The sequence below is a fragment of the Ambystoma mexicanum genome, chromosome 8 (genome assembly GCF_040938575.1).
Source record: "Ambystoma mexicanum isolate Mex_15411 chromosome 8, UKY_AmexF1_1, whole genome shotgun sequence".
Classification (NCBI taxonomy): Eukaryota; Metazoa; Chordata; class Amphibia; order Caudata; family Ambystomatidae; genus Ambystoma; species Ambystoma mexicanum.
Window position 1 is genome coordinate 511,373,798 of NC_090929.1, and position 17,233 is coordinate 511,391,030.

Consider the following 17,233-nt stretch of genomic DNA (forward strand, 5'->3'; position numbering starts at 1 on the left):
TTCTGGGGGAAGGATAGGAAAGGTAGAATACCTCTGAGGAGGTGCAGCTGGTAGTGTAACTTCTTAGAGATATCAGAGATGTGAGGAGAGAAGGAGAGTGTGGAGTCAAAGATGACCCTGAGCTTTTAGCCTCACAGGTGGGAGCAGGGAGAGGGCCAAGAGAGGCCGGCCAGAGAGTGACAGGAATTGGAGGGTGTGCATGTGCCGATGAGGAGAATCTCATTCTTGCTGGCATTCAGGCAGAGATCATTGGCAGCACACCAATCCTGAGAGGCAGACAGTCAGAAATGAGAGAAGGAGAAGAGGTGGCAAAAGGGAGGCAGAAAATGAGCTGAGCTATACAAACAGTGTCAACAAATTCTCAGAAAGCTTCGGTGTCTGCCAAACAATAGGACGTGAGGTGAACTACGAACCTTTTGGCTAGCTCTCCATTGTAAAAACACAGCAAGGAATGGTTTCTTTGGTGCTTTGTTGGTGAAAGCTGTTTGGATGCGGGATTGTTTATGAGTACGTGTGCTACCAGACCTGCCAGCATAGGTGCCTGGTTAACCACAGGGGCAACATTGCTGTGATGGCTGGAGGAGTGTACATGGGGCATGGTACTTGATGTCCTGCTCACATCTTGAGGATGTTCCAACAGCTTCTTCAAAACCATCTTCTTTCTTAACCATAAGAAAATTCCCTTCCGAATTTTCAGACGTTAAGCAACGATTGCTCTTTTTTCCTGCTGAGTCTGCAATTCCCCCCTGCAATTGGTTTTGACTCCATGGTCCTGAGGTGCCATCTTATGTGCTCAACTTCCCATGACAGACAGGTTCGGTTTTTGCAGTGTGCAAATTGTATCATGGTCATTTTTCTTTCCACTGCTAAAAATCCCATTCCTTTCATATGAGCTTTTTCACACTCATTACAAGTCTGGCCGCGTGCTAGTAAAACTGGCAGGGTGCCGTCGGAATTGCAAGATTTTCCAGCGCCTGACATGCCGAATTTACTGGGGCATTACAGCCCCGGCGGTCCGGGAAGTCAGGCACCAAAAAAGGTAAATCCCCATTCCCATTGAGTCCTATTGGACTCAATGGGAATGGGGAGCATGGAAGCACCAGCACAGTGTGCAACAGTGCCGGTGCTTCCATGTAAGTCTGCGAGCGGGTGCCGTCCCGCCCGCCAGGTCAGGCCTGGTGGGCAGGACGGCAGCCGCTCGCAGACTCTGAGTGTGTCGGTCCAGTAACAACGGTGCAGGTAGGCTTACTGGCACTGTTCTTACCGGACCGGCACACACGTAATGAGGCCCAGTTCTTCCTATTTTGGCGTTCATGTGGGAGTCAGTAGTGGACAACTAGAATACCCACAGCACCTCGGGTGGTTAGACTGCTCTCTGTTCGAGTCAAACTTGGATTACTTGCCCATTTTTTACTTCATTTATTTTCATGGACAGAAGAATGCCACTCATAGGTGGCACAGAATCTGTTTGCTTTGCGGTGTGCTTCTGTTGCCCCACAGTCACACTTGTACTCCCATGCACAGAGCTAAAAGCAGCCACTTTATCTTAATCATTAGATGGCTTCAGCAGGTCTTGCCACCAGGTCTTTTACCAGGGCCTGCAGTGGTCTAGAGTGGGCCACTGGCATAACTATCATGGCCTTCAAGGGGCAATGGTGAGAAATGGCTGTCCTTGGCATTTTACTCACTCAAGTTCACCACCATCCTCGCCCGTTTCAACTCTTACAGTTTCTCAATTCTTATCACATAAGATCATTTATTAAAGGTTCAGGTGACTTATGAGGAGCAGCTGCATGCACAGGGCAATGCCAGAGGTTAAGATTCATTCTAAACCTTACAACCATCACTTCGTTGTATTTGCTTTGTCACTCCAAGTGGGACGGGTATGCCCAGACGTGGGTCACGTGCCTGCTGGGCCTAGAAACCCAAGTTACTCCTCAATAAGGTCGAAACGTGTCTGTGGATGCTTGTGGTCTCGTGCAGAAGGGATGTGAGCAAGCAGTTCGGGCTAGACTGCCCCTTTTGGAGGGAGAGCAAGCCTGATTTGCATATGGTGTTTCCCCTTCTGTAATGGCTCGGCAGGTGAAGACAATGGTCTAGAGGGTTGCCCAGACCAATACCAGAGGTTAAAATTCATTCTAAACCTTCCAGCCATCTCCTTTTGTTTTTGCTTCCGAACAAAATAGACATCAAGAGTGAGTTTGGACGGGGGCCCATGTATGGACTCAATCCTCTGGGCACCTTGAGGAGAGAGTAACCATGCATGCACCTTGGGACATATCGACGTATACACCACTAGTAAGCAAGGGGGCTGGTTGTGACTTTGTGTCAACATAAAGTGCGCATGTGGATGTGACACCCTTCCTTGGCTAGTTGTAACTATGCGGGTATGTGCCCTCTAGCTCTCCCATCAGCTTACAGGGGCGAAGCAGAAATGGTGGCGTTACATTTACGTTGGCCTCTAGAATCGGGTGGCGTGTATCAGAAACGTGGTATAACTGCAGCAATGTGGAGCAGGGTCACTGAAGGAAGCAACACATAAATAATAAAACATTAATGCTATCAGTTTTTATATGGAGCATCACGTGGGACTCCGCCAGCTACTAAGCACTGTAATAGTAGCTGTGATTATTACTCAATGGTGCTCCAATATTTCAGCTCCTAACGTTTGAAGGCTGAATCAGGCCTGTCGGGATATGAATTCCCAAGAGCAGGCTGGCCCCATGTCAAAGGCGAGCGTTTAACACATGAACAATCCACCCAGATGGAACATGCTTTAAGGTGATGAGGGGCTGGCAGGTGACCCAGGGGAAGAATGGGCAAAAGAAGTGTGTCCTCCTGGATTTTGTTTTCACTGCGTTCTCTTCACTTTAAATAGATTCCAGTTCATCTGTAATTACTATGACGGTCCAGGAAGTTCCCCTCATTGCACAGTCAAGAAATTCTAGAAAAACACGGAAGGGAGGAGACCATTTCGATTTTTCTTTGATTGACATTTATGAGTGGCGTAGGGAAGGGCCTTCCTTTTTTTTATGTAGTACTATCATGTTGTCCAATCTGTTCCTCTTCCTCTGTACGGCTTCTGGGAGATGCTGAACGCCAATAATGACCACAATGTGGTCCAGTAGTAGGTTACATCTCTGAGTCAGCAAACATTGGAAAAGGGCGCAAACATTAAGAGCAAAACAATACATAGGCCCTCATTACGACCCTGGCGGAAATCGCGGTGCAAAATGCACCATGGAGCACGGCGGAAAGCTGCCGATAGCGCCATGGGGGTTGGCGGATTTTCCGCCCCATTCCGACCTTGGCGGGGCGGTAAATCCCCATCCCCCATTTTACCCTTCCCCATTCCCATTTTTGCCCCATAGGGTATAATGGGAGTGGGGAAGGCGTTAATTACGCCACCTCAAAATACGGTGGCGTAATTAACGACAAGGTCCCGTAGCGCCATGGATTTCTCCGCCCGGAAAAACCAGGCGGAAAACGCTCCATGGCGCTACGGAAACTCGTAGTAGGGCGGACAGGTCCGCCGCGAATAACGCTGGCGTAAACCCACTCCGCCAGGGTCGTAATGAGGCCCATAGAGTCAGGAAGCAAGCTGTTTGTTTTGTTCATAACTACACCTTGAGGCTTTTACTAAGAAGAAGAAAATAGATGGATGACGTGGTGGACGTGCACTTAACCACTTGTTGGGGTGGGGGAAGCGGCAGTTCAGGAGAGCACTGCGGGCAGGCTAGACTGGATGGCAGGTGAGCCAGCAGCAAATAGCTTAATCAGAATCTTCACTTAGGTCGGTAGGCTCAGTCGGGGTTTTCAGCAACCTGATTGGTTGTTCCACTGCCAGGTTGATAATAAAAAGAAAAAGCACAGGAACTGCGTTCCGATTAGTTCATGCCCACTTCAGCCTCTAACCAAGATGGATGTATGATGAATTAGATGTGGGACGATGTCATTGGAAGTCCATCTTTGAAATGAGTCCTCCCCTTTGACAGGGATATATGTACCAGCAAAGCTCCAGCACGAGCCAGAGACACACCTGGCTGAGTGATCATTGTCCTTGCTCCAGCTCCAACCCTCTCCATGGTATACACAAAAGGGTGAATGGCTACCTACCAGCTATTCCTTAAGCAATAGGTGGATGTGTCTTCCCTCTCTTTTCCCTTCCCCTTTGAGAAGGCAAGTGGCACACTGTTTTTCAAAGAACCACTTACACACAGGGTCCCTCTGCATTATTTAAAGCCAAATGAGCAACTTGTCCACAGACCAAGAACCGGCTAAGTGCATGTGAAGAGGCATAGCAGTAAACATGCATTTGCTCCAATTGCCAGAGACATCGCTGTGGCACTTGATCCAGTGAACAGGACTAAGAGAAGCAAGATCTCTCTGCTCCTGAAAGAGCTACAGTGGGAGGGAAATGTGAGAACATTGGTGGATTTAACTGCTGTGTTCTTCATTAATTGCACGTGTTATTTGTTAGAATTTAAGTTATATAGTTAAGGTAAATAATGTTTAATTTTTGGTTTGATTTTTTTGTCTGATATACCACAATGATTGTGACTATGAGTGGGAAGTAAGAAAGAATTAATAGGTCAGAATCTGTCTATCAGACAAAGGTATGGACTAGACTTGTGACGCAGGTCTTGGATCTGCAAAGCACCTTGGTTCAGTGCAGATCGCTGTATCTGCACCTCTCTTCAGATAGGCTCTCTAACAACACGGCCAAACTCTTTCAAATCTGCGAGGAGCTGGCTAATCCTTCTGCAGTCTCTACCTCTCCTGTTCCCTCCCAGACCCTCTGTATGGCTCTGGCCTCTCACTTCACCATTAAAACTCAGGACATCCCATCTTCTCTCTGCTCTTCCTCTACCTCTCTTGGCGCCCCTCTGGCCACCTCTCCATCTCCTCCTCCATTCTCCTCTTTCTCTCCGACCACCCTTGACAAGGTTTCTAGACAAGTTCGATCTATGAAAGTGTTGTCCAAGCAGGTGCTCCCTTGCTCCTCCAGAACCGTCAAGGACCACATTGACACCTTTGCTCCAGTGTTCTGCAAACACTCTTTTGACACTGGAACTTTCCCCTCTCCCTTTAAGCACGCCTTTGTGCACCCCCTCCAGAAAAAGCTTTCTGCCAATCCTTCCTGTCTGGCAAACAAAGGCCCGATCTCTGTCATTCCTTTCCTGGGCAAACTCCTGGAAAAGCTGGCCATCTCCCAGCTTACTCTCCACGCTGAGTCTGTTGGTTGTCTCCATGACCATCAGTCTGGCTTCAGAGCAGCCAGAAGCATGGAAACTGCTCTCCTGAACACCCGTGAAGATCTGCTCACTAATCTCGATTCTAGCCTTCCTTCTGTCCATCCTCCTTGATCTTTCCTCTGCTTTTGACACAGTCAATCGTGCCATCTTGATTAATCGCCTGCACGAGAAACTGGGCATCACAGATCAGGCCCTGGCTTGGTTATGCTCCTTCCTCCTGGACCGTCCCTCTCAGGTCAAACTTGTGTCCTTTCTCTCCACCACCTCTCTCCCCACATGTGGTGTTCCCCATGGCACTATCCTGTCACCCTGGCTCTTCAGTGGCACCTTTGGCCCACCTTATCTCTACCTTCTCCTCTTACTTTCAATGTTATGCGGATGACACTCAGCTCTCCATCAGGCCAGACTCCTCACCTCTCTTGCGCATTCCTGACTGTCTATCCACGATTCAGGAGTGATGCGCCTCCAACGATTTCTGCCTTAATGCCAGTAAAACTGAGGTCCTCCTCGTTGGGACCCCTTATCCCGCTTTCCCTCTTTCACTCTGGCCGCCCTTCTTCAGCCCTCTTCCTCCGGCTTCCTTTGAGGTTAAAAACCTTGGTGTCATCTTCAACTCCACTCTCTCCTTCTCTCCTCACATCACAGACCTTGCCAAGAAGGCCCACTACCAGCTGCACCTCCTCAGAGGTATTCTTCCTTTCCTCACTTTCCCCAGCAGCAATCTGCCTCCCCCTACTCTCCACCCTCTGCAACTAATCCAGAACAGGACTGCAAGACTTGTCCTTGGCCTGAAGCCCAGGGCCCATATCTCTCCAGCCCTGAAATCTCTCCATTGGCTCCCAGTGGCTGCAAGGATCAAGTTCAAGACCCTCTGCATCGTCCACATGGCTTTCTGGGGAATGGGTCCACACTACATCCAACTCTGTCTTCCTAAACACCTTCCTTCTTTGGCCCTTCACACAGCCACCTCCAACTCTCTGAGGGTCAGATGCTTCTCCAGGCAGAGAGTGGGGGACAGATCTATCTACTCTGCAGGTGCCTCCCTCTGGAATGGCCTCCCTGCCCCTTTCAAACTTATGCCGGACTACCTGAAGTTCCGGAAGCAGCTCAAGACCTTCCTTTTCACTTCTGCTTTCTCACTCTCTCCCCTGCTGACCAATCTGTATTCTGCACCGACTGGTTGCCTGGCTACCCTCATAGTCTCACGTATACCAAGCTCCCCCTGACCAGTAGCCACTGCACTGCATCCAGGCCTACCACGCACTTAGGGGCAATATCTGGAACCCTACATTCCCATGCCTCCTTGCATTTACCCAGAGCCGTGCTGCCCTGGGTGCACTTGCTCAGAGCACTGCTGCCCCGATTGCACTTCCCCTGGCATCCTCCAGACACTTCTCCTCTCCCTCCTCCCTGCACTTTTGCATATCACACTTGAACGCTCTGAATGACACAAGGCCCAATAAGATTGTTTGTTTTGTCCTCCCGCTGTCTTCCCTTCCTTGTCTTGTCGTGCCTAGAAACACTTGAATACAGGCACGCTATAAATCATATCATATATTACAATATCATAGATCATTGTACTTATGCCACACATTTGCTGGGTATATACATTGCTGGAATTAGGTTTGACTTCCCAAGATTCAAAAATCAGCAAAAATTGTGTCACCAAATACAGAACCTGTAGAAACAAAAAGCTCATGCGGAGCCGCTATACCCAGCACCCTAAGCTGTCAGCTGTTCCCAGCGCTTGGAGATGTACTTCCAAGCTCAGAAGAGCTCTGCTCTGGTTTGTCATTGTAGTGCATTTGAGCACATTAAAGTCCAATTAACCTGAAATGGCTGAAGACTGAGCAGGTAGTGGGTGATTGTGTCATGTTGACCGCTCCCGGGGAGCCGGTTCAAGCCCGGCGTCCCCGAAAGCGGACATCCAGTCCCCAAGGAAGGACCCAGCAACCCCATATAGGGGCCCTTTGGACAGTGTCCTGGCGCCTATGGTGCCAGGCTCATAAAAGACATCAGTCCTGGCGCCTATGGCGCCAGGCTCATTATGGGAATGCTTGGGTGCACTTACCTGATGCAGACCATGCTGCAGGATCCCGGCCTCCTTGAGGCCTGAAAGGAACTACTTTACCTGTGGGACTAATTTACCATCCGGGCGTGGTCGGGGAAGGATACATACCTGATTGGAGGAAGGATACATACCTGGAACTTCTTCCAAGGCTATTTAAACCCCACCCGAACAGCCACACGTGCTTCGCGTTGTTCTGCATCTAGCAGCTGGATGCTCACCGTGTCTGCTCCTGCATCCTGACTTCTGCCACGCCTGCCAGCATCCTGGATCACCTGCAAAGGAAGAGAAGAAGAGAACAGAAGAAGGAAAAGTCCTTACCTGCTAAATCCGCATCCCGGAGACATCTCGCCGACAATCCTGAAAAGGAAGACTTTAATTTAAAAGCTCATCGCGTCGATCGCTGCAGCGCCGCATTCCACTCACCTTTACAGGGCGCCTCCATGTTCAGCAGTGATCATCCGGATTCGCAGTCATGCCCCAGCGCCTAGGGAGAAAAACACCAGAACAAAAGGTGAGAGAGAGAAGGGAATAAGGAAAGCTAAATCTCCATGTTAAGACTTACCTGTTGATTCATTCCCTCTTCATTTCGGGTCCGCGCCGCATCCTGGCATTTCCTGACCCCGGCCCCTAAGGGGAAAAAGAGACATCAGCGTTAATGAGCGAATGAAAAGACATTACCAAAAAACACTCATTAAAGACTTACCTGATTTCTACAAGGATTTCACCTCTCATCTCGGGTCGGTGCCTGTTCCCCGGCATTCCGTACCCCGGCCCCTATGGGGAAAAAGACACTAGTATTAGTACATTAATGCATGGACACAATGGGAACCTCTTATCAAAAAACTCACCTGGAAGCCAAGCAAGTTTGGTTCTCACCAATCTGAAAATCCAGTGAAGTAACTGGATACCAACGCGCCCCTTCATCAGAAGCAGGATGGAGAGCTTGTCCTTCCAGACCCTAAGGTGAGACGCTACGAGAAATCACAGAAGGGTTTCAAGGAGGGTGAGAGGGTAAAGTGGGAGGCCGATTGCATTACCCCGCAGACAGTTAATCCCCTATTTTCGCCTACAGAAGGATACTTCTGCGAGCCAGACAAGCCAGATTTGGGGGCCCGGTCCAGTCCGTCTTCCGAACCCTGCGCATCACCTTAGAAGAGGTCACAGCAGCGCGAACCAGGCCAGCGCCTCCGTTGGAGTCAGGTGAGCGTAACAGAACGCGAAACCTTCCTACAAATTCCCACCCAGGCGCTATGGAAAGTTCTGAGACTGATCAGTTGGCCCAATTACTGGGGGAATTACGGGCCGAAGTACATGCCGCTCGTCAAGAGACTAATGCCCTCAGGAGGGAATTAATAATATCAAAGGAAAGAACTGATGACCTGGCCAGACAGCTTTTGCAAGGTCAAGCTGGGCAAACTCCTCTACCCGGTTCCGGAGGGAACCCCGCTCCTGTGCTTTCCAGTAACCCTGTGCAGATTAATCTACCTGGAAACATGCCGCTGGCCCCACCCGAACGCTTTGCTGGGGACCCCAAACGATTCGCCGTATTCATGAATCAGTGTCGTTTGCACTTCCTATGCAGACCTGGGGCCTTCCCTAATGATCAGACCAAGGTAGCCTTTGTATTGTCATATCTCAGCGGCTGCGCTGCCGATTGGTCAGTTCCACTGGTTACTCAAGATGACCCGATTCTCCGTGATTTTCAAAGGTTTCAAGCAAGCATGGAAAGGTTATTTGCTCGACACTCTCAGGGGCAGGCTCTGGATGACTAACTTCTATCCCTGCGACAGGGCAATCAGGACCTCCTATCCTATATTGCAACCTTTAATAGACTAATTGTGGAAACGGGATGGCCAGAGTATAAAAGAGTCACGTTGTTTTATCGAGGCCTTCGCGGAGAACTTAAAGATGTCTTGGCCCAAGTTGTAAATCCGCCCCAAGAATGCACAGAGTATATAGACTTAGTGGTCCAATTGGATCACAGACTTCAAAACAGAAAAGCAGATCGGTCCAGGTTTAAGACCCGGGTGTTGGTCAAGACCCATGCTAATCCCAAGGGAGTTGATGTCTCTGAGCCTATGCAAATTGGAGGGGTTAAAGGACCCTTAACTCAAAAGGAACGTGAAAGGAGGCGGCAGTTAAAATTATGTCTTTATTGTGGGAATTCTGGACACTTTCTACGAGATTGCCCGGCAAAACCGCCCCGAAAGGCGATAGGAGCCGCTGATAAAAACCATGAAGACTCTGTTTCGGGAAACGACTCCGCCCGACAAATGTAGGGGTCCGCTTGCAGAGCTTGAAAACTAACTCTCAGACCTCGCATTTCATTGTGCCAATGGTTCTCGTAGATGGTTCTCGTAGATCCAGAACAGCCTAAGCGGTTGCATGCAATAAAGGCATACATCGATAGTGGGGCTATTGGAAACTATGTGGATCGTGAATTGGTCTCTAGGATTAACCTCCCTCTCCGTCCTAAAACCAGCAAAGATGTCATCACCACAGTCGATGGAACTGAAATTGCCTCTGGACCGGTAACACATTCCACTACTGAGGTGACTGTTATTGGTCCCGACGGCCATCGGGAGGGTGTTGTGTTTGATGTAATCAAGGCTCCACAGTTTCAGGTTATTCTTGGAATCCCTTGGTTAGAGACACATAATCCTCAAATTGATTGGCGAGCTAAGAGAATAACCTTCCTGGATTGTACACAAACCTGCTACCCAGAAAACCTGAAGATTAATTTAGCATCTGTAACCTCTGCCTCCATGCAACTACCTCCGGAATACCAAGACTTTCAGGACGTCTTCCAAAAGGAACAGGCCAACACGTTACCTCCTCACAGATTGTACGATTGCCAAATCGATCTGGGGCCCGGTGCACAACCCCCTTGTAGCAGGATTTATGCCCTTACCGAACCTGAGAATCTGCATTTGAGACAATATTTGGATCAATACCTAGCTAATGGTTTTATTCGCCCGTCAAAGTCCCCGGCATACTCGGCTTTGTTCTTCGTGCCCAAAAAAGAAGGCGACCTTAGAACTTGTATCGATTACCGCGCATTGAACCAGATAACGGTTAAAAACCGTTATCCTCTGCCTCTGATCCCTGAACTCCTTGACCAGGTGAAGGACGCTTGCATATACACCAAGTTAGATCTCCGGGGGGCTTATCATCTGGTACGAGCTAAAGAAGGCGACGAATGGAAAACTGCCTTCCGTACTAAATACGGATTATTCGAGTACCAGGTGATGCCTTTCGGATTGTGTAACGCTCCGGCTGCCTTCCAATACTTCATGAATGATGTCCTTCGGGAACTCATCGATGTATGTGTTGTCTTATATATCGATGACATTCTGGTGTACTCCTCTTCGGAATCTGATCGCAGCAAACACGTCAGGGCAGTACTTGAAAAACTGCGCCAACACAAACTATTTGCTAAATTGGAGAAATGTGTTTTCCATACCACAGAAGTCGAGTTTCTAGGTTTCATCCTGACACCCAAAGGAGTCCGAATGGACTCAAGAAAAGTGGATGCCATTCTCAAATGGCCATCACCTAGCTCTGTAAAAGGGGTTCAAAGCATGCTCGGCTTTGCCAATTTCTATCGCAGGTTTATCCCGGAATTTTCACGCGTGGTACAACCCATTACTGCACTCTTGAGGAAAAATAAACGTTTTGAATGGTCTGAAGAAGCCGAGCAGGCCTTTCAGGATTTAAAAGCTAAGTTTACCTCCGCACCTATATTGAAACACCCGCGTCCAGATCTCCCTTATGTCATCGAGACTGAAGCATCCAGCCTAGCCATGGGAGCTGTCCTGTCCCAAAGAGATCCCGAAACCAACCAACTGCATCCCGTAGCATTTTGGTCCAGAAAATTCTCGGCACCCGAGGTTAATTATGCAATCACGGACAAAGAACTGTTAGCCATTAAGTCCGCCTTTAAAGCCTGACGGCATTATCTGCTTGGCGCTCGACATACCATCACAGTGATCACTGATCACCGGAATTTACAGTATTTGAAAACCGCCAAGGCTCAGTCATCACGGCAGCTCCGATGGGCTTTGTTTTTCGCTGAATTTGATTTCGTGATTACCTATCGACCTGGCTACAAGAATGGCAAAGCAGACGCCTTATCCCGAATTGGAATGGGAGAATCTGATACAAACTCAGAACCAGTACCAATAATTCCCGAACGGAGGATTCTAGTCATGACTTCGTTACAGACGCTTGAAGACATTCAAGCCAGAGTGAAACAACTCCTGGACCCTACAACCTTACAGGAATGGATACAAAAGGGATCAGACTTTACCATAGATAATGGCTTACCTTATTTCCAAGGACGCTTATTCCTGCCACATAAGGAATTACACGAACTAGTTATTTCCGGTTATCATGATACATTAATAGAGGGACACCCTGGTATTGCCAAGACAGAGGAAAAGGTGAAACGACAATTTTGGTGGCCCTCTTGGCGAAAAGATGTTAAATCTTTTGTGATGTCCTGTGGTGTTTGCGCCCAAAATAAAAGTCAAAAGAAAAGACCAGCCGGTCTCCTTCAACCTCTAGACATACCACCAGCACCCTGGCACACCCTATCAATGGATTTTATTACGGACCTGCCTTCTTGTTCGGGGTACAATACTATTCTGGTAATTGTGGATTTGTTTTCCAAAATTGCCCACTTTATTCCTTTGAAAGGTTTACCTTCAGCTTCTGTCCTAGCCAAAGAATTCCTCGAAAATATTGTTCGGCTACATGGATTCCCATCTATACTAATCTCTGACCGGGGAAGCCAATTCATTTCCCACTTCTGGCGCAAATGTTGTCAAATGGCGCAGATCGACGTAAGATTATCGACCAGTCACCACCCTCAGACCGATGGTCAGACCGAGGGGACAAATCAGACCCTTGAACAGTACTTACGGTGTATGTTACAGCAATCTGAAAGCAACTGGAAAGACATTTTTTGGATAGCCGAATACGCATATAATAATTCGGTAGACTCTGGAACTGGCCACACTCCTTTTTATACTTTGTTTGGACATCACCCTCGAACCTCAAACCTTGACTCACCTCAGAACCTCGGAATGCCTGCAGTAGAACATCTACATTCTACAATTACCCAAGCCTTCAAAGAGGCAACTACGCATTTACAACAAGCCAAGAGAAAATACAAGGAGAATGCTGATCTACACCGGAGTGAAGCACCTCCGTATCAGATTGGGGATCAAGTGTGGTTAGCTACCAGACATTTACCACTCAAAGGGCCTCGAACTTTTAATCCAAAATATCAGGGACCTTATTCTATTACGGCAATAATTAACCCAGTGGCTGTTAAACTTGATTTACCAGCTAGTATGCGAATTCACCCTGTTTTTCATGTGTCACTTCTGAAACCAGTGGTACCCGGAACCCGACTACTCAAACCTCCAGAACCTATTCTAATAGATGGGGAGCCCGAATTCGAAGTGAAGAACATTTTAGACTCAAAAATGTTTAGGTCAAAACTGTTCTACCTAATTGATTGGAAGGGGTACGGACCTCAGGAGAGGTCGTGGGAACCCAGTGACCATGTGCTGCACCTCGATTAGTCAGGAAATTCCACCGACACTTCCCAGACAAACCAAAACCCCCAGAGGGAACAACCTTGGGAGGGGCCTTGGGGAGGAGTGCTGTCATGATGCCCGCTCCCGGGGAGCCGGTTCAAGCCCGGCATCCCCGAAAGCGGACATCCAGTCCCCAAGGAAGGACCCAGCAACCCCATATAGGGGCCCTTTGGACAGTGTCCTGGCGCCTATGGCGCCAGGCTCATTATGGGAATGCTTGGGTGCACTTACCTAATGCAGACCATGCTGCAGGATCCCGGCCTCCTTGAGGCCTGAAAGGAACTACTTTACCTGTGGGACTAATTTACCATCCGGGCGTGGTCGGGGAAGGATACATACCTGATTGGAGGAAGGATACACACCTGGAACTTCTTCCAAGGCTATTTAAACCCCACCCGAACAGCCACACGTGCTTTGCGTTGTGCTGCATCTAGCAGCTGGACGCTCACCGTGTCTGCTCCTGCATCCTGACTTCTTCCACGCCTGCCAGCATCCTGGATCACCTGCAAAGGAAGAGAAGAAGAGAACAGAAGAAGGAAAAGTCCTTACCTGCTAAAACCCGCATCCCGGAGATATCTCGCCGACAATCCTGAAAAGGAAGACTTTAATTTAAAAGCTCATTGCGTCGATCGCTGCAGCGCCGCATTCCACTCACCTTTACAGGGCGCCTCCATGTTCAGCAGCGATCATCCGGATTCGCAGTCACGCCCCAGTGCCTAGGGAGAAAAACACCAGAACAAAAGGTGAGAGAGAGAAGGGAATAAGGAAAGCTAAATCTCCATGTTAAGACTTACCTGTTGATTCATTCCCTCTTCATTTCGGGTCTGCACCGCATCCTGGCATTTCCGGACCCCGGCCCCTAAGGGGAAAAAGAGACATCAGCGTTAATGAGCGAATGAAAAGACATTACCAAAAAACGCTCATTAAAGACTTACCTGATTTCTACAAGGATTTCACCTCTCATCTCGGGTCGGTGCCTGTTCCCCGGCATTCCGTACCCCGGCCCCTATGGGGAAAAAGACACTAGCATTAGTACATTAATGCATGGACACAATGGGAACCTCTTATCAAAAAACTTACCTGGAAGCCAAGCAAGTTTGGTTCTCACCAATCCGAAAATCCAGTGAAGTAACTGGATACCAACGCGCCCCTGCATCAGAAGCAGGATGGAGAGCTCGTCCTTCCAGACCCTAAGGTGAGACGCTACGAGAAATCACAGAAGGGTTTCAAGGAGGGTGAGAGGGTAAATTGGGAGGCCGATTGCATTACCCCGCAGACAGTTAATCCCCTATTTTCGCCTACAGAAGGATACTTCTGCGAGCCAGACAAGCCAGATTTGGGGGCCCGGTCCAGTCCGTCTTCCGAACCCTGCGCATCACCTTAGAAGAGGTCACAGCAGCGCGAACCAGGCCAGCGCCTCCGTGGGAGTCAGGTGAGCGTAACAGATTGTGAGCAGCTATTGTCCCTTAGGAGTTGCAAATGCTGACTGATTATGAATCACAGTGGTGCATAATACTGAATGCTGTATGAAATGATAGCCACAAGGTGGTGATCGTGTCATGTATTTTTAAAATGGCTTTTTCAGTCTTGCTAGGATAGTTTAAAACACAGATTACATTTTTATGTTCACATTAATTTGCATGCTGATAATCTCAAATTTCCATTCAGGATGGGCAAAATAAAGCTACAATCCGACTCATTTTGCTCAACATATTACTGCACCAATTTATATAATATCAAGGTGGTTTACCATGTGATTTGTGCATCTTGTAAGATATCTTTGTAACATTAAGTGCTATTTTATTCTAGCCCTTTATATTCTAGGTTGTGCATGTACGTTCTTCTCTTCTGATGATCTGTTCAGTCTCGAGTCCCTCATCGCTCCACCGTGACTCCATTACTAGCGGTTAGCTGCCCTGCATGTCAGTCAGCCCCATCCCTAGCAAGCTGTGATGCCGGCATAGAAGGTGTGAGCAGGTCGAAAGGTCATCTGTTCCCTGTGATATGTTTAAAACTTCTCTCCTATGTGACACCGTATCCTCTTGAACTTGACCTCTGTCAACCTCCTGGCATTTACCGTTCTCCATTTCTCTTCCCACAGCTCCACTGAAATTCCACTACCATCCAGATCTCCATTTTAAGTCTTCTCCTCCTGAGTCCTTCATCTGATTAGACTCAAAGGGAAGCTTTCCCTGGCCTTCCATCCAGATGGTCCTGGACCACTCAGCTTCTGCAGGAAATACTTGGCAGCCGGGGTAGTCTGTTTCACCTGCACATTAGTCTCCATTCGACCCTTCGCGTCCAATCCCTGACAGTTTTCTTGGGCCTGAACCGGAGGCTAGCTGATGGAGATTCCTGCGGTGATGTTATGTTATGTTATTTCATTTATTAAGCGCCAAAGCCCGAGGGCATCCAGGCGCTGTACAGATACGACGATGCAGCAGCTTTGCGTGCTGCCACGAGCCCTCAAAACCTCCGGAACCATGAGTCACACTAAAACCATGGCTGTGATTCACAAGGTCAAAGAAATGACTACCTCAAGTGAATGAACATGCTGCAACTGCATACATCTCTGCAGGTGATGACTCTGCGGCCATGGTCTCCCTATTTCCGAACAATTTCACAGTGGCCCTTACAAATATGATTTGTACCAAACACACTTCATTTCACATTTCTTTTTGAAAGCCTCCCATTTTCAGAATGAGCAGAACATGCTCATCAACATCATCGCCTGTTTGGGCGGCGATGTCCTACACTGGGCAATGACCCTCCACTCTACTGAGGAGCCTCAGGAACTACACCAAATGTTTCCAGTGAATATTTTCTCGGAATGGAACATTCCAGGGCTAGTGGGTGGAACTACTCATGATAAAACAAAGGTCTAGGAATTTAGCATACACTCCACACTTCCAGAAACTGGTCACAGAATTACAATGATCAGAAGACTCCCAACTTAGCATGTTCCAACATTGCCTCCGTGATGAGATGCGGGATGCACTTGTCCATGTTCACCCAGGCCCTAACCGGACTGACAGACACATTGACACCACTCTTTGAATTGAGAAGAGATTCCAGGCACATCGTTCTAGGTATCAAAAGACTAAGGACCTCATCACGAGTTGAGCAGTAACACCGGCGCTATTAGCGCCAGCGTTAATAGCCCTACCGCCAAACCCCCCGGCGCTGATAGCGCGGATCGCGGGTTTGGCGGAACGGGTATTGCCCATTCCCCACTGAGCCCATTCGGGAATTCCCCATTCCCCATAGGGCTCAATGGGGAATTTTCGTGCTCTTACCGCTAGCGGATTTCCCGCCGGCGGTAATAGCGGGAAATTTTGGCGGATTTCCCCCCAGCTCAGAGCTGGGGGAAATCTGCCAAACCCGTGATTTGGCGGACCCTTAAATGCAGCGGTAATAGCGCTTTAAGGCTTACCGCCAAACTCGTGATGAGGCCCTAAATCTCAACATTCGGAACAGGTTACGCACTTTTCCACCCTGCCAAACTCGCACCTCCTGTGAGACAAACCTAGTATCTATTGAAATAGGTAGGTTGCACAGTCTGCTGTCTCCAGAGGAATTAAATTAGCGAAGTACTAAGAACCTCTTTATGTACTGTGGGAGCAACAAGCTACAAACACTTGCTTTGTGACTGCCCTACTTCCTGGTCGAGACCCGTCAAAGCTCTGAAGTAAAGGAGAACTGCCTTCTGAGATAGTCCAAGTCACTCTTGTGTTCTCCCTGTGCTAACTCCATCAGCACTGCCTCTCCTTGTGTCTATTTACCTGTTGAATGTCCACACTGCACAGACCTCCTGCAGTGGAACGCCTTAATTGTCCCCAGTTCAACCGGTATCTGCATGTACCCTTTAGTCTGCCAAGGAATATGGTATCCTTATGTTTCTGAAAGCAAAGACAACCTCTATCCATTCACTGGAGAATCCCTACTTACCGGCAGGAAAATCAATCGTGCCACTATTGAGCTGCGCATGAAAATCCAGGATCACCAAAAGCTCATAAGCTTCAAACTCATCGATGCCCCCAACCTCCAGGTCGAACCTTGACTGGATCACACAGAAGTACAGTTCACCTTGGCCCACTGTTGAGATGTCTACACAGGACCCCAAACCCTTCTCACCGCTGCCCTCATCGATCTTCCTTCAGAGAACTGCACGTTCGCAAACATCTTTTTGTAGATTGAGACCAACCAACTACCACCCCACCGAATGTACGACTGCCCGATTGACCCCTAACCAGACTGTCAGATGTCATACTTACATCTACCCTCTCTATGTCGGAAGACCG